Source organism: Maylandia zebra, linkage group LG13 (assembly GCF_041146795.1).
Source record: "Maylandia zebra isolate NMK-2024a linkage group LG13, Mzebra_GT3a, whole genome shotgun sequence".
NCBI classification, from domain to species: domain Eukaryota; kingdom Metazoa; phylum Chordata; class Actinopteri; order Cichliformes; family Cichlidae; genus Maylandia; species Maylandia zebra.
The window spans coordinates 16,699,971-16,725,429 of record NC_135179.1 but is presented as its reverse complement, the minus strand read 5'-3'; the positions used below and the strand labels follow the sequence as shown (position 1 = coordinate 16,725,429).

At 38.3% G+C, this 25,459-nt stretch overlaps 1 protein-coding gene and 1 long non-coding RNA gene across 4 annotated transcripts in view; one reads left to right on the top strand and one right to left on the bottom strand.

Moving 5' to 3' along the window:
* The window catches only part of dlg5a (discs, large homolog 5a (Drosophila)), a 104,809-nt gene that overhangs the window by 3,324 nt on the left and 76,026 nt on the right, over positions 1-25,459 (top strand). The window lies entirely within an intron of this gene.
* Positions 9,717-11,830, bottom strand: LOC112433706 (uncharacterized). Its single transcript, XR_013101362.1, has 3 exons — positions 11,299-11,830; positions 11,079-11,182; positions 9,717-10,974 (listed from the first exon to the last, which is right to left on the bottom strand). It is a non-coding gene; the product is annotated as an uncharacterized LOC112433706 (long non-coding RNA).

Sequence of the window (25,459 nt, the reverse complement as noted above, 5' to 3'; positions counted from 1 at the left end):
GGTTTTGGTTTTTGTTCCTTTATTGTCCTTTTCTGAGTCACAATCTATTTCCTTTAACTTTCTCTTTCTATGACCCATTATATTTCTTTCCCCCACTGAGTGGTTTCATTTCTCTGCACACTTAAATAAAAGGACGCGTCAGAAAGATAGAGGAGGGTGATTGAAAGAGGGAGTAAGAGAGCGGGAGACAACAGACCTTTTGTTGACAAGTTGAGCAGGCTCAAAGTGCCCAGTCAGCAGCTTGTTCTGTGTACAGCAGCCTAGGACATAGGCCAGTGTTATTGGAGGGGGAGTTTCTGTCCCACTCCATAAAACACGGTGGACAGACAGAGTGAGTTATGACCCCAACTCTCGTGTCATGGCAACTGGCCTTAAATATCTCCCATGGTCCAGACCTGACCTCACTTTCTCCGTCAGTGTCTGTCAGTGTCTGTCACTCTGTGATGCACACTGCCACTTACCTTGTCAACGCACTCTCCTTTCTTTCACCAACCGGTGTGCTTCAGTCTGTTGTGTTCTAGTTGCGCAGAGAAGGCCATCAGTTCAGCTCCCTTTAGTTTCTGCTTAGTGTGATTGATATTTGAGCAGATTCCACATGCATTTTGAGTGCAGGCGTGCATATTTATAAGTGCAGCGTTTACTCAGAATGTGGTGGTGCAGAATGGGCCAATTGCAGCGTTCTGTCCTCTGTTCCCTGTGTCAGACTACGTCAGTGGGAATTTAACTTGTATCCATAATATTAGAACTGCTTACGTAGATGACTTTCATCTTGTCACTGCACTTCCTTGGATGTCATTAACATACCTAAAGCCTAGATTATTCGTGCTCGTCTAAGTCTGCTAGGGTCTGAGTGACATAATTTTTGCATCAGTCCATGCGAAAGTCTGTGTGCCTGCCTGTTTTTTGTGACTGTGTGGACTTGTCTGCAGAGAATCTCCATTACAATGCAACAAGTACGCATGTCCCCCAGGCAGTGGGCTTCAAGTGGATTTCAAAGAAGCATAACAGGAACAGCTACTTGGCCATCAGGTCTTGGGTTGATACTCAAAAAACATAATTGCTTTGTGACTTTAAATGGGGGCCATATTACTACAAGCCTGACTGCTCATCGCTGCCTTTTTTACCTGCTGAAGATCAGGCTCTGGCTGCTGGTTTGGGGTTGACATACAGTTAACTTTAACAACTTTAACGTCACTCGAGGTTCTTAGCATGCAAACGCAAAGCTAGCGATCTGTGCAGATGCTTGCAAATAGACGATGTTGTGCTAGCAGCCTACTCTTTCTGTTCTGGACACTCTTATCTTATTGTTATACTCTTATCTTTTCACGCAGTAAAAATAAGTGTCTATTCTCCTCTGTGCACACAAACTAATGTCAGCTGATTGTAAATGTGCAATCAGCTCGTGATGCAAATAAGTGAAGAGCCTCAGTAACGCAAGTCACAAAATAACAACATAATTGTAACTGTTTTGTTATTACCGAAGTTGATGCAGTAAATTGTTACGGTGTAACTGAAAAATGTGATGTGAGTACAGTAACAAGTTACTTTGGAACATGTTACACAGTATAATAGAGGCTTAACTGTTAACTAGAAAGTGCATTTTCTGAAGAAACTGCAGTGTGAATGCTTGAATCTGAATGTATGCACTGAAATGAATTAATTGCTGAATTTTGAGTTAAAAATATTGAATGAGATTAAAAAAAAACAAAAAAAAAAACCGAATTTAACCTGAAAACAAAGGTGCTGAACTGCTAAAAGCTGAAGGTTACACAGAAGGAGTTGGAAAAAAACTGAAAATGTTTTAAATGTAAATTAGAAAACCCTAAGAAATGAGAAAAGAACATTTAGAGTCAGAAAACATCTGAATGAATATTAAAAGGTCATATTCTTTGAATCACTGAATGACTCAAATGTGATCCCTCCACTTGGACCCACACAGTTTAAAAAGTTTACATCTCTGAGCTTTGAAAGATATGGTGTTGGAAAAAGAACAACGATGGCGACAATTTGAGGGTAAAATGATGGCTTTAACACTGTGGACACAGCAGCAGTTGAAAGAGAAGTGTTTAAGATGAATTTTGGCAGAGTGGCAGGCAGAGCTCGTTAAGCAGGCAGGTGTGAGCCTGGTTGCTATAGTGACCGCACCCAATGGCTCCATACACACGCACACAGACATGCACCTCACTTTTGCTGCTTAAAATGAACAGAAAAGTCAGGCCGAAACAAATCGCTCCCAAATGAAAAGTAAAAGTCGTATTGACAAAATTCTTTCACCGTGAGCGACAGCAATGTCTAGTCTACCTAATTCTCAGTTTTCATGCCTGTGGAGATTATTATATGGACGTGGTGACAGTGGAAAGACACCATGCTCTTCTGATTTTCAAACGAACCTTCTGAGCCATTTTAACATTAGAGTCTATGGAAGAGTTGGAGGGAGGAGGCTGTGCATTGGTGACATTTATGAAAGAACCACAACACCTAGTACAATAGTAAACACATTGGATGAAAGAGGACAGCCATGGCTACGTTTTGAGGGTAAAATCATACCTGTAGAGCAAACGCTGCGGACACAGCAGCAGTTTTAAAAAAGATTTTAAGATTTATTTTTTTGCTCCTCTCACTCTAGCAGTTGAGCTGCCTCACTCTAGCCCCAACATTCCGTCCCATACACACCCATTATAAACTCTGAAACGGGTGAAAAAACATCATGAAACTTAAACTGGAACTGAAGAAAAAGTATAATAGATATTGAAAAGATAAATACAAGTTGAATAGTTGAATGTCTTGTCTTCGTTTTAAAGTTTGAATGGTGGCTCTATGTCAATGTATGTGGAAGTAGTAAGAGTTTAAAAATGAGTAAGTTGAATGAGGATTTGAAGGGTCTCCCCATTGAAATACATTATAAATTTTTGTTGAATAAAGTTGAATAAAATTAAAAATATAAATGTTAAAAATATGAAAAATAGAAGCAGTGTTGTCCAAAAGAATAGGAATCTAACGGTGTTTGAATGGTTTTTCTAAGTTGAACGGTTTTGAAGTTGTAGGATTACAAAAAACGTACGGAATAGATAAAATATAATAATAATAACTAGAAAGTGCATTTTCTGAAGAAACTGCAGTGTGAATGCTTGAATCTGAATGTATGCACTGAAATGAATTAATTACTGAATTTAAGTTAAAAATCTTGAATGAGATAAAAAAAAAAAAACCCGAATTTAACCTGAAAACAAAAGTGCTGAACTGCTAAAAGCTGAAGGTTACACAGAAGAAGAAGTTGGAAAAAAAGCTGAAAATGTTTTAATTGTAAATTAGAAAAACCTAAGAAATGAGAAAAGAACATTTAGAGTCAGAAAACATCTGAAAGAATATTAAAAGGTCATATTCTTTGAATCACTGAATGACTAAAATGTGATCCCTCCACTTGGACCCACACAGTTTAAAAAGTTTAAATGCCTGAGCTTTGAAAGATACGGTGTTGGAAAGAGAACAATAATGGCGACAATTTGAGGGTAAAATGATGGCTGTAACACTGTGGACACAGCAGCAGTTGAAAGAGAAGTGCTAAAGATGAATCTTGGTACAGTGGCAGGCAGAGCTCGTTAAGCAGGCAGGTGTGAGCCTGGTTGCTATAGTGACCGCACCCAATGGCTCCATACACACGTACACAGACATGCGCCTCACTTTTGCTGCTTAAAATGAACAGAAAAGTCAGGCTGAAACAAATCGCTCCCAAATGAAAAGTATAGGTCGTATTGACGAAATTCTTTCACCGTGAGCGGCAGCAATGTCTAGTCTACCTAATTCTCAGTTTTCATGCCTGTGGAGTTTATTATATGGACGTGGTGACAGTGTAAAAACACCATGCTCTTCTGATTTTCAAACCAACCTTCTGAGCCGTTTTAACATTAGAGTCTATGGAAGAGTTGGAGGGAGGAGGCTGTGCATTGGTGACATTTATGAAAGAACCATAACACCTAGTACAATAGTAAACACATTGGATGAAAGAGGACAGCCATGGCTACGTTTTGAGGGTAAAATCATACCTGTAGAGCAAACGCTGTGGACACAGCAGCAGTTTTAAAAAAGATTTTAAGATTAATTTTTTTGCTCCTCTCACTCTAGCAGTTGAGCTGCCTCACTCTAGCCCCAACATTCCGTCCCATACACACCCATTATAAACTCTGAAACGGGTGAAAAAACATCATGAAACTTAAACTGGAACTGAAGAAAAAGTATAATAGATATTGAAAAGATAAATACAAGTTGAATAGTTGAATGTCTTGTCTTCGTTTTAAAGTTTGAATGGTGGCTCTATGGGAACGTATGTTGAAGTAGTAAGAGTTTAAAAATGAGTAAGTTGAATGAGAATTTGAAGGGTCTCCCCATTGAAATACATGGGAAATTTTTGTTGAATAAAGTTGAATAAAATTAAAAATATAAATGTTAAAAATGAGAAAAATACAAGCAATCATGTCCAAAAGAATAGGAATCTAACGGTGTTTGAATGGTTTTTCTAAGTTGAATGGTTTTGAAGGAGTAGGCTTTCAAAAAACGTACGGAATAGATAATAATAAAATAGAATAATAATAAAGATTCGAATAACAATACTGTGAATGCTTTTCAAGCATTCACACTAATAAAATAGAATAATAATAAAGATTAGAAGAACAATACTGTGAATGCTTTTCAAGCATTCACACTAACTAGAAAGTGCATTTTCTGAAGAAACTGCAGTGTGAATGCTTGAATCTGAATGTATGCACTGAAATGAATTAATTACTGAATTTAAGTTAAAAATCTTGAATGAGATAAAAAAAAAAACCCGAATTTAACCTGAAAACAAAAGTGCTGAACTGCTAAAAGCTGAAGGTTACACAGAAGAAGGAGTTGGAAAAAAACTGAAAATGTTTTAATTGTAAATTAGAAAAACCTAAGAAATGAGAAAAGAACATTTAGAGTCAGAAAACATCTGAAAGAATATTAAAAGTTAATATTCTTTGAATCACTGAATGACTAAAATGTGATCCCTCCGCTTGGATCCACACAGTTTAAAAAATTTAAAAGTGTGAGCTTTGAAAGACAAGATGTTGGAAAGAGAACAACGATGGCGACGTTTTGAGGGTAAAATGATGGCTTTAACACTGTGGACACAGCAGCAGTTGAAAGAGAAGTGTTTAAGATGAATTTTGGCAGAGTGGCAGAGAGAGCTCGTTAAGCAGGCAGGTGTGAGCCTGGTTGCTATAGTGACCGCACCCAATGGCTCCATACACACGCACACAGACATGCACCTCACTTTTGCTGCTTAAAATGAACAGAAAAGTCAGGCCGAAACAAATCGCTCCCAAATGAAAAGTAAAAGTCGTATTGACAAAATTCTTTCACCGTGAGCGACAGCAATGTCTAGTCTACCTAATTCTCAGTTTTCATGCCTGTGGAGCTTATTATATGGACGTGGTGACAGTGGAAAGACACCATGCTCTTCTGATTTTCAAACGAACCTTCTGAGCCATTTTAACATTAGAGTCTATGGAAGAGTTGGAGGGAGGAGGCTGTGCATTGGTGACATTTACGAAAGAACCATAACACCTAGGACAATAGTAAACACATTGGATGAAAGAGGACAGCCATGGCTACGTTTTGAGGGTAAAATCATACCTGTAGAGCAAACGCTGCGGACACAGCAGCAGTTTTAAAAAAGATTTTAAGATTAATTTTTTTTGCTCCTCTCACTCTAGCAGTTGAGCTGTCTCACTCTAGCCCCAACATTCCGTCCCATACACACCCATTATAAATTTTGAAACGGGTGAAAAAACATCATGAAACTTAAACTGGAACTGAAGAAAAAGTATAATAGATATTGAAAAGATAAATACAAGTTGAATAGTTGAATGTCTTGTCTTCGTTTTAAAGTTTGAATGGTGGCTCTATGTGAACGTATGTTGAAGTAGTAAGAGTTTAAAAATGAGTAAGTTGAATGAGAATTTGAAGGGTCTCCCCATTGAAATACATGGGAAATTTTTGTTGAATAAAGTTGAATAAAATTAAAAATATAAATGTTAAAAATGAGAAAAATAGAAGCACACCATTCCAAAAGAAGAGGAATCTAATGGTGTTTGAATGGTTTTTCTAAGTTGAACGGTTTTGAAGGAGATAGTCGGCGAAAAACGTACGGAATAGGAAAAAATAATAATAATAAAGATTAGAACTAGAAAGTGCATTTTCTGAAGAAACTGCAGTGTGAATGCTTGAATCTGAATGTATGCACTGAAATGAATTAATTGCTGAATTTTGAGTTAAAAATATTGAATGAGATTAAAAAAAAACAAAAAAAAAAACGAATTTAACCTGAAAACAAAGGTGCTGAACTGCTAAAAGCTGAAGGTTACACAGAAGAAGAAGTTGGAAAAAAGCTGAAAATGTTTTAATTGTAAATTAGAAAAAGAACATTTAGAGTCAGAAAACATCTGAAAGAATATTAAAAGGTCATATTCTTTGAATCACTGAATGACTAAAATGTGATCCCTCCACTTGGACCCACACAGTTTAAAAAGTTTACATCTCTGAGCTTTGAAAGACAAGATGTTGGAAAAAGAACAACGATGGCGACGTTTTGAGGGTAAAATGATGGCTGTGACACTGTGGACACAGCAGCAGTTGAAAGAGAAGTGTTTAATATGAATCTTGGCACAGTGGCAGGCAGAGCTCGTTAAGCAGGCAGGTGTGAGCCTGGTTGCTATAGTGACTGCACCCAATGGCTCCATACACACGACACAGACATGCACCTCACTTTTGCTGCTTAAAATGAACAGAAAAGTCAGGCCGAAACAAATCGTTCCCAAATGAAAAGTAAAAGTCGTATTGACAAAATTCTTTCACTGTGAGCGACAGCAATGTCTAGTCTACCAAATTCTCAGTTTTCATGTCTGTGGAGTTTATTATATGGACGTGGTGACAGTGGAAAGACACCATGCTCTTCTGATTTTCAAACGAACCTTCTGAGCCATTTTAACATTAGAGTCTATGGAAGAGTTGGAGGGAGGAGGCTGTGCATTGGTGACATTTATGAAAGAACCATAACACCTAGGACAATAGTAAACACATTGGATGAAAGAGGACAGCGATGGCTACGTTTTGAGGGTAAAATCATACCTGTAGAGCAAACGCTGCGGACACAGCAGCAGTTTTAAAAAATATTTTAAGATTAATTTTTTTGCTCCTCTCACTCTAGCAGTTGAGCTGCCTCACTCTAGCCCCAACATTCCGTCCCATACACACCCATTATAAACTCTGAAACGGGTGAAAAAACATCATGAAACTTAAACTGGAACTAAAGAAAAAGTATAATAGATATTGAAAAGATAAATACAAGGTGAATAGTTGAATGTCTTGTCTTCGTTTTAAAGTTTGAATGGTGGCTCTATGTCAACGTATGTGGAAGTAGTAAGAGTTTAAAAATGAGTAAATTGAATGAGAATTTGAAGGGTCTCCCCATTGAAATACATGGGAAATTTTTGTTGAAAAAAGTTAAATAAAATTAAAAATATAAATGTTAAAAATGAGAAAAATAGAAGCACACCATTCCAAAAGAAGAGGAATCTAATGGTGTTTGAATGGTTTTTCTAAGTTGAACGGTTTTGAAGGAGATAGTCGGCGAAAAACGTACGGAATAGGAAAAAATAATAATAATAAAGATTAGAAGAACAATACTGTGAATGCTTTTCAAGCATTCACACTAATAACAATACTGTGAATGCTTTTCAAGCATTCACACTAATAAAATAGAATAATAATAAAGATTAGAAGAACAATACTGTGAATGCTTTTCAAGCATTCACACTAACTAGAAAGTGCATTTTCTGAAGAAACTGCAGTGTGAATGCTTGAATCTGAATGTATGCACTGAAATGAATTAATTGCTGAATTTTGAGTTAAAAATATTGAATGAGATAAAAAAAACAAAAAAAACAAAACGAATTTAACCTGAAAACAAAGGTGCTGAACTGCTAAAAGCTGAAGGTTACACAGAAGAAGGAGTTGGAAAAAAACTGAAAATGTTTTAAATGTAAATTAGAAAACCCTAAGAAATGAGAAAAGAACATTTAGAGTCAGAAAACATCTGAATGAATATTAAAAGGTCATATTCTTTGAATCACTGAATGACTCAAATGTGATCCCTCCACTTTGATCCACACAGTTTAAAAAGTTTAAATGCCTGAGCTTTGAAAGATACGGTGTTGGAAAGAGAACAATAATGGCGACAATTTGAGGGTAAAATGATGGCTGTGACACTGTGGACACAGCAGCAGTTGAAAGAGAAGTGCTTAAGATGAATCTTGGCACAGTGGCAGGCAGAGCTCGTTAAGCAGGCAGGTGTGAGCCTGGTTGCTATAGTGACCGCACCCAATGGCTCCATACACACGTACACAGACATGCGCCTCACTTTTGCTGCTTAAAATGAACAGAAAAGTCAGGCCGAAACAAATCGTTCCCAAATGAAAAGTAAAAGTCGTATTGACAAAATTCTTTCACCGTGAGCGACAGCAGCTTCTAGTCTACTGAATTCTCAGTTTTCATGCCTGTGGAGTTTATTATATGGACGTGGTGACAGTGGAAAGACACCATGCTCTTCTGATTTTCAAACGAACCTTCTGAGACATTTTAACATTAGAGTCTATGGAAGAGTTGGAGGGAGGAGGCTGTGCATTGGTGACATTTATGAAAGAACCATAACTCCTAGTACAATAGTAAACACATTGGATGAAAGAGGACAGCCATGGCTACGTTTTGAGGGTAAAATCATACCTGTAGAGCAAACGCTGCGGACACAGCAGCAGTTTTAAAAAAGATTTTAAGATTAATTTTTTTTGCTCCTCTCACTCTAGCAGTTGAGCTGCCTCACTCTAGCCCCAACATTCCGTCCCATACACACCCATTATAAACTCTGAAACGGGTGAAAAAACATCATGAAACTTAAACTGGAACTGAAGAAAAAGTATAATAGATATTGAAAAGATAAATACAAGTTGAATAGTTGAATGTCTTGTCTTCGTTTTAAAGTTTGAATGGTGGCTCTATGTGAACGTATGTTGAAGTAGTAAGAGTTTAAAAATGAGTAAGTTGAATGAGAATTTGAAGGGTCTCCCCATTGAAATACATGGGAAATTTTTGTTGAATAAAGTTGAATAAAATTAAAAATATAAATGTTAAAAATGAGAAAAATACAAGCAACAGTGTCCAAAAGAATAGGAATCTAATGGTGTTTGAATGGTTTTTCTAAGTTGAACGGTTTTGAAGGAGTAGGCTTTCAAAAAACGTACGGAATAGATAATAATAAAATAGAACTAGAAAGTGCATTTTCTGAAGAAACTGCAGTGTGAATGCTTGAATCTGAATGTATGCACTGAAATGAATTAATTGCTGAATGTTAAGTTAAAAATCTGAATGAGCTGGAAAATACAGAATTTTTAACCTGAAAATAAAAGTGCAGAACTTTTGAAAGCTGATGTTCACACAGAAGAAGTTGGAAAAAGCTAAGCATGTTTAAAATGTAAATAATAAAAAGATGAGTAATGACAAAAGAAAATTTAGAGTCAGAAAACCTCTGAATGAATATTAAAAGTTCATATTCTTCTAATTGAAATGAACTTAAAAGATGAACAAACATTCTGCAGAAAATACAAACTTTAATATACAGCATGATGTTTTTCAGACATATACACATGTGTATATCATGTTTAATAGTATTACATACATCAATTTGTTTTGTATGTCATAGAAAATAACATAAAAATCTTAAGTCATATTTTACAGCTTCTTTCTGAAAAGGACTGGTAGAATAAAGAAAAATAACTAAATTAAATAACTAAATAAAAAATAATGAGCAACATATGAAATACATGAAAATTCAACTTTTAAAACCACAATCCTGAACCTTTAAATTGTGTTGGTTTCTTAGAACATGGCTGAACAGCTGTTTCTATCGGTCTACTTAATCTTCTGATCTGTCTACACATCTTTTTATTACTCATTCTTTTTTATGTTTTAATGTAAACAGAGTCCACACAGTGGTAAAAGAGAACTGTATAGAGATTTGTGAGTAAACTCAAATGAAAGCCTAAGGTGGTGACACAGTTTAACACATGCAAATAATCAAATAAACACATTAGTCCTTTTTGTGAACATGGATAAATAAGTATCAATACAGCATTGTTCAGCCATGCCACTAAATGCTTTTTTTACACAGTGTTTTAACCTGGGCTCAGACACAAAGTCCCAAATTTAGTTAGTCCCTGACTTTGAGTTGTGGTTATGACTAATTATTATACACAAGGCTTTATCTATCTAAACTCTAAGGACACAAATATGAAAAAACCTATACTTACCAGCTGATACTCCACACTACACACTAGGTGTGCCATGTGACCTGAAACTTTGGTACAAAATCATCATAATCATTCTGTTAACACTGTTTTTTAACACTGTTTGTGTTGCTGTTCAGCAGTTTAAAATGTTTTAGATTGGATTACATGGAATGAATTTGAATTTTCTTGGGGGTTTTTGTATGTGTTTCGTTCTCAGCAGATTTTTTCTTCCATACTGTTGAATTCCAGTTACCACATTTCTGGTCATATGACATCCCAAGTGCCCACTTAAAAAAATCCCCACAGTTAATTCAACATTAAAACAAAATAAAAAAAAATGTTAAATAAATAAAGGTTTGCTCTGTGATGAAATATTAAATAAGCATACATTGTACAGAGCACTAACAATGAAAACAATCCTTTAGCCTGTTGATCAGAGAGAGGCAGTCATTGTATCCATTTAAAACCTGTAATCACAGAGCACAATGTTTCTGTGAAACTATGAAGTCCCATATGATCCTCATCACGTCCAGTGACTTCAGAGTGGATCCTCCCTGTCATCCGGCCAGTGTTTGATGTGTGGCAAGCAGCACAGAAGCAGGATAGCTGAGGACTTTAAAAGAAGAGCAGAAAACGGGAACATATGTAGTTGTAAATGTAAATATCAGTGATACTTGTCTTGTCAAAGGGAATAAAATAATGAAAATGTTAACTTACACACTCATTTAGAGAGGATCTTGACACTGCACAGAGGAGGCACAGTCAGTCTGACAATGATGGTGATCTCCAGGGATGTTTTCCTGCAGCAACATTCCTGCCAACTGGCCGTATGATCCAGAGTAGTTGGTTTGTAATAAACAGAAAGGTGTATATGTTAGGTAGTGTGCACTCAGAGCTGGTCCTAAGAAACAAACACATCCTGTAATAAACTGAATACCTGTAGTAGTGCTGCTGCAAATATGAAGCCCTTCTATCATGAGTGGTTTCAAAGAAGGTGTTTTGGAGGCTCGGTCACAGAAACTGTGCAGTCTGTTCAGTCCTGAGTGTCTCAGCTCTGATGGGGATGGATCACAGAGGGAAACACCTGAGTACAGACATTACAATACACTCTAACACTCCTAAGGTCAAGTGAAAACACAATTTAAACACTTTACAAAGAATGAATACATGTTTTCATGGAAATTATGTCATTAACCCTTTTTGTTGTGAGTAAATCTCACCGACTGCTTGTGGGACAAGCTAGAAGGAGGACTTATCACAGAATGTCTCCTGTGCTCCAGATGTGAAGTCTCACGCTCTGATCGTACGGCGATGAAGATGGTGATGATGAAGCCTCTCTGATCTGTGGCATTACAGTTTCTAGCTGCTATGTGCTTCACACTGTTGGATCTTACATGTGAAGCTTGGAGAAGACACAGGAGGACTGTGTCTCTCTTAAAAAAGAAAAAGAAAAAAGGAAACCTAACACCCCCCCCCTCAGCTCCCACCGTAACCCCCCCCCCACTCAACTCCCCAACCTCACACCATCCAATGTCTATACAAATGTAGGGTATCAGCTGGTAACAGAAAGCAAGTGTTACATATGTACTACTTATGTAACACTGCTGAAACATTTCTGGCCAGAAATGTGCAGTTATCAACCCAGACCCACCCTGATGATTGCACTGGCCGAAACATGATAAAAGCTCATAAAAATGTATGTTTCATCGAAAGATTTGTCCAAAAATATAATCGTATACTTTTGAAAAAGTTTAAAGTTTATAACAAACCAAAATAATAACATTTTTGTAAATAGTATTTCAAAATAGAGGCACACATAAAGTGGCTTAACTGTCATTATTGCTGTAATTAGGTTTGTTTGCTTGTTTGTTTGTTTGTTTTTTTAAAAAGCAACCTTTAGTCATTATTGTTCTCTCAGAAACAATGAAGAAGCTGTTGAACATTTATGTGTTGTGTAGGCAATCCTCTGGTCCACCCTCCCTCCCTCCCAGCCACAGTGAGACTGGGGCAGCCTGGCAGGGTGTTGAAGCCTGGCTGCAGAGAGGATATGCCTACACTATTCATTTTAAACTGCTATATTTGATTTTTCTGACATTTATAGGTTACTGTTAGTGAATTTTAGATTTTCTGTGATAAATAAAATTGTCATCTTTTACTGATATCATTACTTAATTCATGTAATTGTATTTTATGTAAACAATTCAAACATTATACTGCAATGCAGAGCGTCAACTTTTAAATATCGCTCTACTTTCTTAAGTCATTCAAAAATATAGATATTACTTACTGTATTCAAAGATCTAGATCATGAATCATCACAGGACAATACACAGTATACTGGGTCATGGTAACTATGGTAGGTCTTCATGACTCCAGAATGGAGACATCGATCTGACTGAGAAATGAAAATTAGGTCAAGCAGTGTGTTCTTCTCTGTGGTAGGGGCAGTGATGACCTGTGCGTATCCCCTAGACTCAAACAGCTCCAGGATTGGTTTGTTTGCACTGGATAAAACATTCTCATTAAAATCACCACAAACTATGATGGGATGACAGTCCATGATCTCCAATGAGTCTAATAGGCTTACCAGGTTTTTCAGGAATGGCCTCAGAGTGTAGTCTGGAGGTCTGTATACAACTGCAATCAGAGCACTGACTGGTGCTTCAACCTTTAAAGCCAGAAATTCAAGGTCAGTTACATTATGGATGTACTGTTTTTCATGCACTTGAATGTCACTTTTCACATAAACAGCAACTCCACCACCACTTCTGTTTGCCATCTGGGGAAAGTTTGTGTAGGACAGGTGTCTGTTGCGTTTGAACAAATTGTAATTTTCCAAGTGGAGACTCTCTGCGACAAAAGAGCCCCGCAGGTGTGTTTCTGTTAGGCACAAAACATCTGCTAGACACAATTCATGGTGACTTTTGATGTCATTAATGTGAGCTGGCAGTCCCTCTGTATTATGATGAACAATGGTGAAAACCTCTGACCTGCTCAGTGTTTGCCTCACGTGTAGAAGAGGCATCATGTCATCAAGGTTGGCTTGTCTCATGTTCTCAAGCGCTGCAGTGATTTCTGGGTTGGTGAATATTTTTTTCTCCTCCATATCAAGAAGATACAGTCCACTGAGAGACGTCACTCTACTGACAGCTACGTAGGCCATGCCGGGCTCAAAAATGCTCTTAAGAGAGACAACAGCTGATGTAGTTGTCATACCCTGTACCTTATGTATTGTACATGCAAAGGCCAGCTTCACTGGGAACTGTCTTCGTACCACTCCTTTCTGCTTCAGATTCTCCTCTGCTCTCTCAATGTACACCATGTCGTCTGCTGGTGTGCGGTTATTCTTTCCAGATGTCTCATTATCCATTTTAAGTCCAAGCTTGATGATGTGTTGGTCGTTTTCAGAGTGAACTACTCTAAGTAGTATTCCAAAAGCTCCATTAACCAAACCATTTTGTATGTCAATGTTTCTGGTGAGCATGACACGAGCTCCTTCTGCAACTTTCAGTGTGTCTGGTAACTCGTTTTTACCTCCTTTCAACGGTCTGTCTTGAAGTGCCATTCTGCCAGTTCTAGGATCTTTTCTATAATCATCTGCATGGATGTCAATGATATGAGTGTGGAGCAGAGCCAGTGTTGCAGAGTTGTGTGCATCCACTTCTTTATTAGTTGCAAAAATGTGCAACGCATCAGTTGGACAAAGGGCTGGTTCAGTTATGGCCTGTGACAACAAATTTCTATCTGCTTCGCAAAGCTCATCCAACTTTCCTTTCACACGAATTCTGTTCAGCATCTCTGCAAAGACAACATCATCTTTCTGACGCATAATCTCAGTCAGAGTGATCATCTGAAAATGCTCCCGCCACAGGTCGATCTCGGACGGGTCGTGCACACAGAGAGGTTTAGACTGTCGCACTGGGGGTAGCTGATAGAAGTCTCCGACAGCAATGACTGACATGCCTCCAAAGGGTCTCCGAGTCCCTTTGATCTGTTTGAGTCTTGCATCTACATATGCAAACAGATGTCTTGACACCATAGACACTTCGTCAATGACGATTATTTCAGCATTCAAAAGTTCTGATCTGACTTCATCCAGCTGATTGCCAAGTCCCTGAATGGGAGGTTTTAAGCTTCTAGGCAGCTTGAGAAGAGAATGCAGTGTTGTTCCAGAAATGTTAAAAGCTGCAGTCCCAGTGAAAGCAGTTAACAGGACAGTGGGTTTTGATATGTCAACGTCGTCTGCATATCTGGGCACTTTGCTCAGTATCTTAGATGCTTCTGAGTAGATGCATTTGATAAGATGTGATTTTCCTGTTCCAGCACCACCATTAATATAAAAGAAAAACTGCTCTGGATTTAGAGCACAGACTCTTTTAATGCACCAGTCTCTAACTGCATAAAATATGCAGGCTTGCTTCTTGTTCAGATTCTGAAACATCTGACGTAACAATGTGGGATCAATAGCAGGGGGTTCCCTGATGGCTCTGACTTCTGTTGAAGCATCAGCCTGACGGCTGTAGTCGGGCACATCTTCCTGTTCATTTTCATTGTCTCGCTCTCTTTCTTGTTCGACAAGTGGCAACCTTACGAGATCTGATTCAGGTGCCAGATTACACCATTCGTCAGTCACACCTCTGTTCTGCTCATATTCCTCAACAGCGCTCTCGATCTCCTCACTGTTTTTCTCATATTTTTCTCTGTTTCTTTTGACAATGTGTTGCACGTACTCAAGATGGTCAGTACCTGGTAGCTGTACACAGCCAGCACCATAGAAAGCCTGATAGGTTGGCAACGATGGTGTTTTCAGTTCGTGGTCTGAACGATGAGGAAGGTACAGTTTAAGCAGTCTTCCGTAATATTGCTCTGGATGTTTTTCTTGTGAGCAGCGGTGAAATCTGATGATAGCAGGCTTATTGTTTTTGCGCCTTTGCACAAACCCCATCTCATTGAGAAGGGGCAAAACATCTTTACCTTTTTTCTGTTGGCCATAGACAATCCTGCAAGTAGCAGCAAAGTCTGCCATGCACATCTCCTCATACTCTGGTGTTTCAGGTCTGGCTTTGTATTTGTCATTCAAAGATGTCATCCAAACATTGGAAGACTCAGGTGTTGTGTTGTCCAGAACTGACAGGGGACGACTCATTTTCACAGGATTATCATCAGTTGGAATGAATATTACAGCACGTGAGCATTGCTTCATGTGAAGACCACATGCACGAGCAACACACTCCTGTGCACTGATCTCTCGCTTCTTTGAATATGCCTGCATGACGGCTCTCATTTCATCGCACTCATTTACACTGTCCTTATGGGAGTTCTCAATGACAGTTTTCAGGTACTCAGATAGCCCGCCCTCTTTTTTTGATATATATTTCATTAAATAATTTGCAGCACCAAAAGCATCTAAAACAAAGCTTATGTCGATATTACTGTTCCAGGCTTCAAGCAGATGTGGATTATAGCCGTTTATCCAAGAGTCTTTTGGATCACGCTTTAGTATGATCGTACTCCTCATGTTCATTTTATTCAGGTATCTCTCATATTCTGCATGTGTCAACTTGCATCTTTCCAAGAGCTGCTCTAAACTCATGGAAGCAGTTTCAGGTTCATTTAGCAGCTGGTTCAGTGGTCTGAGCTTGTTCTTTGCCGTTTCTACTTCCAGTGCATCATCCTCACTGGGTCTTGTGATCATTGTCTCATTGCAGGGTGGTTTGGGAAAACCAAAACGGCACCCGGAGCTTAAACTCCTAAAGCACGTCTTTGTGTGGTTCTTACTGTGTTTTTGCACTTCTGTTACTTTTTTGTACAGTTCAGGTTGTTTATGTGGATCAGGCAGCTGAGCTGTGATGTATTTGTTTATAAAATCAAGAACAGTTTGCTCATCATCCTCCTCAAACACAGGAGCACCTTCTACCCACAGGAGGCAGTGTATGTGTGGGCTTCCTCTGTGCTGAAACTCAACTCTGTAAAAGTAGTCAATGACTTTGCCAAGTGGCTCTGCGGGAGATAAGAGTAAATCTCTGAATAATGCTTCAACTCTCTTGTCAAACATGCGCATTGTTGTGACAGGATTGCTTCTCAGGATGTCACACTTTGCTGACCAGTCGAGTCCTTCAAAATTCACTTGTTCACCTTGCTGCCTTGTTATTGCCTCGATCACTTCAGGCCAGCGCATTTCAGCAGCTGAAAATGTGCAAAAGAACGTGGGAGTTCCCAACTGTCTGATCATGGCAAAAAGATCTCTTGTTGTTTTCTCCCAATAGGCTGGGGTTCCTCTCAGAGGCTGCATGAATCTCACTGCATCTTTATTTCGCACCAGTTTCTCCACCTCATGTTTATCTTGTAACATGCCTGAGGTTATTTTTCTACCATCTCTGGTCAGAGGCTTTGCCTTCCTTAACTGTACTGTCATGCTGGATGTAGCCAAGTGTATTTCAGTCACAAACTGTGCAAAGAACAAATAGTTTGTGTCTTTGGCAAAACGATCATCAATGCAGAAAAGTCTTGATTTGAAATACCCACTGGGGGATACTTTGATCAGCCTTCTTTCATCAAGTGTGTTTTGGCCTGTAGGAAACTGCACAGGGAAGGCCATGGCCTCCAGTTTAGGTGTTTTGAAAAAACTTATTGGATTGTTTCTCTCTGCAGGAGCAACAGAGTAGATTCCTTCACTGAAACATAATATCTCCTCAGCCACATCAGGGGGCTGCAAACAGGACTCGAGTGCAAAACCACCATTAGTCAGTCCATCTGCTTGCTCTGAATCATCTCTCATCTGTTCATGCGATTGTTCACCATCACAGGGTAACGTGTCAATGTCCTGTTCATTTTTATTTTGTGCTTCACTCAGTGCATTTTTCTCACAGCTGTCAATTTCCATTAAATCAGCCTCATCATAATCGTCCTCATTCATGTTTTCATCATCATCATCATCATCATCATCATCTTCATCAGGAAGTGTTGGATCACACAGCTCAGCATCATCTCTGATGCTCACATCCTTATACTGTGGGTGAATCTGCTTGAGTTTATGCAGTGCTTGCACAAGTTTAGACCAGCTTACAGTCTGAAACAGCTGATGACCTTTGTAAGACAAGCGTCTCTTCAGTTTTATTCTCATGACCTGAGAATTAATTCTCAATCGAGGCAATGCTTCAACAGTTTCCTGTACCTCGGATGGGACACAGACCACATTTCCTCTAATTGCTCTTTGTCTGCCTTTGGGAAGAGGAATGATCTTGGCAAATGGTATGCACTTGGCTATGAGATGTCTCTCCAGTATGTTGAGATCAGACAGTTCAGGTGGAGTATCAGCAAGATCCATTTTATTGGCAACAGCAAGTGCTGGCATGGATCCATTTTTAAGATGATCGTGGCAGGTGTGACAAATCCACTCTCTCTTTCTCTCATCGGGAACATTGCACTGCTCATTTCTGCAGTTTTCATCACAAACATGAACAAATCTTCCAGTCAAACATGTTGCAACCACATGTGGGTTTTTGACATACTTTGACCTTGTGCAGGGTCGCACTTGGTTTGGAAATGAAGCCTTGAAACAGACAGTACATGGGTATGATGGTCCAGCTTTGATTTGGGATTTGAACACAGATATGGCCTCGTTGATCACACTGTTGTCACTCTCTTGGGTTTGTCTGTTCACCCATCTGTATTTCCTTTTTATTTTCATGGCACATCTCATGTTGTGCATAATCCTGAATGCAAGATTACTTTGATACCTGTCTCGCATTAGTTGTTTCATTAGTTGTCTGTGTCTTACTCTGAATGCATTGTCATGTGCATAACGCTGAGTCACTCGAGATCTCTGTCTCTCTCTGAATTCAGGGTTTTCTTGATACCTTTTAGTGATATAGTTTTTTTGTTTTTGTCTAAATTCAGCATTGTCACAGTAGCGTCTTTTAATATATTGTTGTTGTTTCTTTCTAACTGTAGCATTCTCAGAAAAACGTTTTTTAACATATTGTTTTTGTTTCTTTCTGAATTCATCATTCTCACAGTAACGTCTTTTCATATACTGTTGTTGCTTCCGTTTAACTTCAGGGTTCTTTTTAAATGCCTCGCTTGTGCAAGACTTTTTCTTTTCTTTGTACTCTTTGTTTGAAGCATACTTTTGTCGTTCTTTCCTTTTTTGGTTTTCTTTTCTCTGATTTCTGGGTTTCTCTGATGCCATTAATCTTCTTCTCATTTTTTGCCTTTGTTGTTTATTAACTTTTTTCACTTTTTGTAAAACTATATCAGAAAGGTCACAGGCAGCAACATTTGTTATGGCAGCATTTGATTGACATGAAAAAGCATCACTTGATGGAAGGAAACTTAATTCACTGCATAGTTCTTCAGTTGGTATATTAGGAGGTTCATTCTGATCTTCATATGATGTGAACTGAGTCACGTGGACTTCTTTTTGTTTCACCGGTGGCGTACAAATGGACATTTGACAAAAGATGTTCTCAGTCAGATCAGTCGTTGTGTTTCTCCTTGGAGTAGAGGGGTTTGCTTCATCAACAGTTGTATCAGAGTGAGTAGATGCCACAGCAGTGGCAGCTGTTGGTCTGCAGACTGTGTCTGTGATAGTATCACTCAGGTTGACTGTGCTCATACTGTAGAACTGCACAGGCTTCAGTTCATAGTTACAAGAGGGTGATATCTCCATCATTTCATAAGAATCTTGGATCCTCTTAATCATGTCACTGAGGAGTGTGAATTTCAGCATCACTGCTGTACCACGATTACGTGACTGTAGTAGTAGAGGAAGACCACTGGGTGTTCTGGAGTGTGGATCAAAGAAACCATATTTGCCTGATGTGGATCTGAACACTGCGATACACAATCCACTCATAATCAATAAGGCATACTGCACATCTGACAACAGGCAGCTCAGTCCTGCTTCTAAGCTGAGAAAGGTATCTACTGCTTCCTCTGGAGGTTCTTCAAATGTCCCATACCGGGAAGGCTGTGTCATGTCGACATCATACATAGACCAGCGAGCATCAACTTTGTCTGGCAGCTCATCGGTTGCCAAATGAATATTTTTAGGAAATCTTTTCTTGGCCTCTTTGTACATCACATCACCTTTATCCAAGACCAGATTAAGGTCAGCTGTAGTCATGTTATCATTCTCATGAAGGAAAGCAAGAAATGTGAGTGAGTTACATGTGCACTGCTTGTTTCTGGAGTCTCCATATTTGGGATGAGCCTGGCTGTGAGATGCACAGATATGTGTAACAGAGGGCTGGTTTTCAAAGTTCACTCTTTCTGCATGAGATGGTCCTGCCACATCACTGTGACGGCCTCTTTTTACAATATCAGCATAACCCACCTGTGGGGCACTTGACACCTCAGGTTGGTCTCTATGGTTTACCTGATGATCATTAAATTCATGCTGCAATCCAATCTTTACAGCATCTGCATAGGATACCTGTTGTACATGTGCAGGAACATGTTGACCTGCCTGTTTGACACCATCAGCATTGGTCTTTGCAGACACAAAGTCTTCTGCAGAGCTCTGAGGAAAATCACACTCAGCTTGTTCACATGTTGGTACTTCATGAAACTCATGGAACTTCTTCCAGCGTTGTTTTGCAGCTTGTGACTTTTTCTGCTTCCTTGGCATTTTTACACAAGTGTTTCTCTTAGTCTTTAGAAAATATGTTTATAAAATAAGAGTGGCACAGAGCAGGAGATGTTTTCTTTGTCTTTATATTTCAGTTTTTATTTCTCAGAAACAGATGTCTTTGTTTGTTTGACAGTTTGTCAGTCGAGAGAATAATATGCACTCTCTTTATTGGCTTGGCACAACTTAGCAGCAAGCGCAAAGTGAAAAACAGCTAGAGAGAAAATTTAGAAGAGAGAACAGACAGAGCAGGAGAAACACGGCTGGGAAATCACAATCAAACCGTGAATTAGAGTTTTCTTTATTTGTTCAGTTTGTTCTCAGGTAGAGGCAATATGCACTCTTTATTGCTTTAATGGCTTGGCATTTTTCAGCAGCAAGCCAAGAGTGAAAAACAGGTAGAGAGAAAATTTAGCAGAGAGAACAGACAGAGCAGGAGAGACACGGCTTTAAATCAAACCGCAGAGTTTTCTTTGTTTGTTCAGTTTGTTCTCAGGTTGAGGCAAAATATGCACTCTTTATTGTTTTATTGGCTTGTGCATTTTTCAGCAGCAAGCCAAAGAGTGAAAAACAGGTAGAGAGAAAATTTAGCAGAGAGAACAGACAGAGCAGGAGAGACGCGGCTTTAAATCAAACCGCAATAAGATTCTTGGTTTGGCAAAATTTCTCACAAACCACAGGGTGAAATACAGATGGAAAGAAGGCAGAGACAACAGGTGGAGTAGGACAGAAGATAGAGGGGTTGGGGGGTTGGGATGTGAGATAGAAGACTGGAGATCTGGTCCTTGTTCTTCTTCTGCACACTGTGAACAAAAAACAAGAAAAAAAAATAATTTTAATAAAATTATATCACATGGTAATTGTATGAACTAATTGTGACTACTGAAAAAGGACAAAACAAATATTCAAGCTAAACTGTTGTCGGCTGCCATGTGCAAAAAGTTGCACAATTTGGCACTTTTTAAAAGAATAAATATTTAATTAAATTCAGCAATAATATTTTTAAATACAAATATGATTGAGTGAATTGTTAACTAATCACATGTAATGTGCAAAAATGTACGAAAAAAATATTTTAGCCCAATTGTTAAGCTGAACTTATGTGTATTTATTATAAAAATGTGTTTAAAAGGTCTAGCACAAAGTTTGAACCCATCACTTTAAAGCTTATATTAGTCAGACTCTTTTTTTAAAAATTTGGTGTACTTCTCTAACAGTATATGCACACCTACCAGGCAAAGCACAGATGTGAGTCAAGTTCCTGAAAGTGTAAGACAAGAAATAACATGTTAGTTGTCTGTACAGTGTTATCAGACTAACAAAAAAACAAAGCCCACACGACATGATACACTGAACTTATAGTCAGCAGGGTAATTATAGAGTAATATAGCACACCAGCTGATACAGCAGCCATTTTATAATTCAAACTAATTAACTGAAGTATTTATTTAAGTACTTATATAAGGCTACTGTTAGACTGTTACTAGCCTTAGCATCGCTGCTAACGCTAGCATTCCTGCTAGGGTTAGCGCTTCAGTTAGTGTTAGCACTGCTGGTAGAACTAGCACTCTTACTGTTAAAACTGAGGCACAATGGCAATAATAAAGCTCATTTGTTACTTTTGTCTCACTGACCGCCAATAAATATCACAGGAATATCACAGGAATATTCTTTTTGTCAGTTAAAAACTGCTAAGGCTAGTGTTGGCACTATAGCTAGCGTTAGCATTGATGCTAGCATTAGCATCGAAGCTAGCATTAGCACTGCTACTAACAGCAAAAGTCATAAAGTACTCTTACTGTTAAAACTGAGGCACAATGGCAATAATAAATCTCATTTGTTACTTTTGTCTCACTGACCGCCAATAAATATCACAGGAATATCACAAGAATATTCTTTTTGTCAGTTAACAACTGCTAAGGCTAGTGTTAGCACTATAGCTAGCATTAGCATTGAAGCTAGCGTTAGCACTGCTGCTAACAGCAAAAGTCATAAACCTATATAAATGGTAGCAAAGGTTATTCTTTTTTTGCTTTCTTTATTCTTTGAACTCTGTTGAACTTTAAAAAGACTTGATATGTGAGTTTAAATGTCAAACATGTATTTTTACCATCATAAAATTAAAACCGTGCTGTACTGAGTGTATTGTACTTACCACAGCAGAGAGCAAAGCGGAATGACGGCAGTTGGTGCAGTGATTAGTTAAAGACTGATGAGGCGTTCAGGTGGTGCTTGGAAATTTGAGCATCAGTTTGAACATCAATAATGAGCATATATATTTCTCTGTCATAGAGAGACAGAGAAAAAAATACACAAGACTCACCAGCATACAAATTGGTACTTTTTCTCTTTATGTCACTCATTCGCTTATACTCAGGAAAGAGGGCAACTGGCATTAAATTAGCAAATAAAAAGTATGTCATCTTGAACTGTTTTATGGATTTTATTTTAAGACTACTTTGAGCGTATTCGTGGGGAGATAAACTATACAGACTAAAAACAGAGACATTAAATGAGATTCGATTATTTAAAATGTGGGAAAATACACTACAGACAGGTAGATGCTGTGAGCTTTAATTATCCAGTCAGAAAAGATTATTTTAAAGTCATCAACTGACTAAAACTGCTGAGGTATGAAAAACCTGTGTGGAGAAGACAAGTCCACCAATACACAATCAACTTGAATTTAACAGGGCAATAATTCAGGGCTCTATTCAGTTAGCCTATATTAACTACTGACATACTGTTAATCTGTGGCAAAAGCCTGTCAAACCTGTCTTATTGTACCTATTGAAAAAGTTAATCTTACTACAACTGCTTAGATGTAACACACATTTTTGATTTAATCTTGGCAGAGTGAGAGACAGAGCTCGTTAAGCAGGCAGGTGTGAGCCTGGTTGCTATAGTGACTGCACCCAAGGGCTCCATACACACGGACACAGACATGTGGACTGAAATGAATTAATTGCTGAATTTTGAGTTAAAAATTTTGAATGAGATAAAAAAACAAAAAAAACAACCTGAATTTAACCTGAAAACAACAGTGCTGAACTGCTAAAAGCTGAAGGTTACACAGAAGAAGAAGTTGGAAAAAAGCTGAAAATGTTTTAATTGTAAATTAGAAAAACCTAAGAAATGAGAAAAGAACATTTAGAGTCAGAAAACATCTGAAAGAATATTAAAAGGTCATATTCTTTGAATCACTGAATGACTCAAATGTGATCCCTCCACTTGGATCCACACAGTTTAAAAAGTTGACATCTCTGAGCTTTGAAAGACAAGATGTTGGAAAGAGAACAACGATGGCGACGTTTTGAGGGTAAAATGATGGCTTTAACACTGTGGACACAGCAGCAGTTGAAAGAGAAGTGTTTAAGATGAATCTTGGCAGAGTGGCAGAGAGAGCTCGTTAAGCAGGCAGGTGTGAGCCTGGTTGCTATAGTGACTGCACCCAATGGCTCCATACACACGACACAGACATGCACCTCACTTTTGCTGCTTAAAATGAACAGAAAAGTCAGGCCGAAACAAATCGTTCCCAAATGAAAAGTACATGTCGTACTGACAAAATTCTTTCACCGTGAGCGACAGCCATGTCTAGTCTACCAAATTCTCAGTTTTCATGCCTGTGGAGTTTATTATATGGACGTGGTGACAGTGTAAAGACACCATGCTCTTCTGATTTTCAAACGAACCTTCTGAGCCATTTTAACATTAGAGTCTATGGAAGAGTTGGAGGGAGGAGGCTGTGCATTGGTGACATTTATGAAAGAACCATAACACCTAGTACAATAGTAAACACATTGGATGAAAGAGGACAGCCATGGCTACGTTTTGAGGGTAAAATCATACCTGTAGAGCAAACGCTGCGGACACAGCAGCAGTTTTAAAAAAGATTTTAAGATAAATTTTTTTGCTCCTCTCACTCTAGCAGTTGAGCTGCCTCACTCTAGCCCCAACATTCCGTCCCATACACACCCATTATAAACTCTGAAACGGGTGAAAAAACATCATGAAACTTAAACTGGAACTGAAGAAAAAGTATAATAGATATTGAAAAGATAAATACAAGTTGAATAGTTGAATGTCTTGTCTTCGTTTTAAAGTTTGAATGGTGGCTCTATGTCAATGTATGTGGAAGTAGTAAGAGTTTAAAAATGAATAAGTTGAATGAGGATTTGAAGGGTCTCCCCATTGAAATACATTATAAATTTTTGTTGAATAAAGTTGAATAAAATTAAAAATATAAATGTTAAAAATGAGAAAAATAGAAGCAATGTTGTCCAAAAGAATAGGAATCTAACGATGTTTGAATGGTTTTTCTAAGTTGAACGGTTTTGAAGGAGTAGGCTTTCAAAAAACGTACGGAATAGATAAAATATAATAACTAGAAAGTGCATTTTCTGAAGAAACTGCAGTGTGAATGCTTGAATCTGAATGTATGGACTGAAATGAATTAATTGCTGAATTTTGAGTTAAAAATTTTGAATGAGATAAAAAAAAAAAAAAAACAACCTGAATTTAACCTGAAAACAACAGTGCTGAACTGCTAAAAGCTGAAGGTTACACAGAAGAAGAAGTTGGAAAAAAGCTGAAAATGTTTTAATTGTAAATTAGAAAAACCTAAGAAATGAGAAAAGAACATTTAGAGTCAGAAAACATCTGAAAGAATATTAAAAGGTCGTATTCTTTGAATCACTGAATGACTAAAATGTGATCCCTCCACTTGGACCCACACAGTTTAAAAAGTTTACATCTCTGAGCTTTGAAAGACAAGATGTTGGAAAAAGAACAACGATGGCGACGTTTTGAGGGTAAAATGATGGCTTTAACACTGTGGACACAGCAGCAGTTGAAAGAGAAGTGTTTAAGATGAATCTTGGTACAGTGGCAGGCAGAGCTCGTTAAGCAGGCAGGTGTGAGCCTGGTTGCTATAGTGACCGCACCCAATGGCTCCATACACACGCACACAGACATGCACCTCACTTTTGCTGCTTAAAATGAACAGAAAAGTCAGGCCGAAACAAATCGTTCCCAAATGAAAAGTAAAAGTCGTATTGACAAAATTCTTTCACCGTGAGCGACAGCAATGTCTAGTCTACCAAATTCTCAGTTTTCATGTCTGTGGAGTTTATTATATGGACGTGGTGACAGTGGAAAGACACCATGCTCTTCTGATTTTCAAACGAACCTTCTGAGCCATTTTAACATTAGAGTCTATGGAACAGTTGGAGGGAGGAGGCTGTGCATTGGTGACATTTATGAAAGAACCATAACACCTAGTACAATAGTAAACACATTGGATGAAAGAGGACAGCCATGGCTACGTTTTGAGGGTAAAATCATACCTGTAGAGCAAACGCTGCGGACACAGCAGCAGTTTTAAAAAAGATTTTAAGATTAATTTTTTTGCTCCTCTCACTCTAGCAGTTGAGCTGTCTCACTCTAGCCCCAACATTCCGTCCCA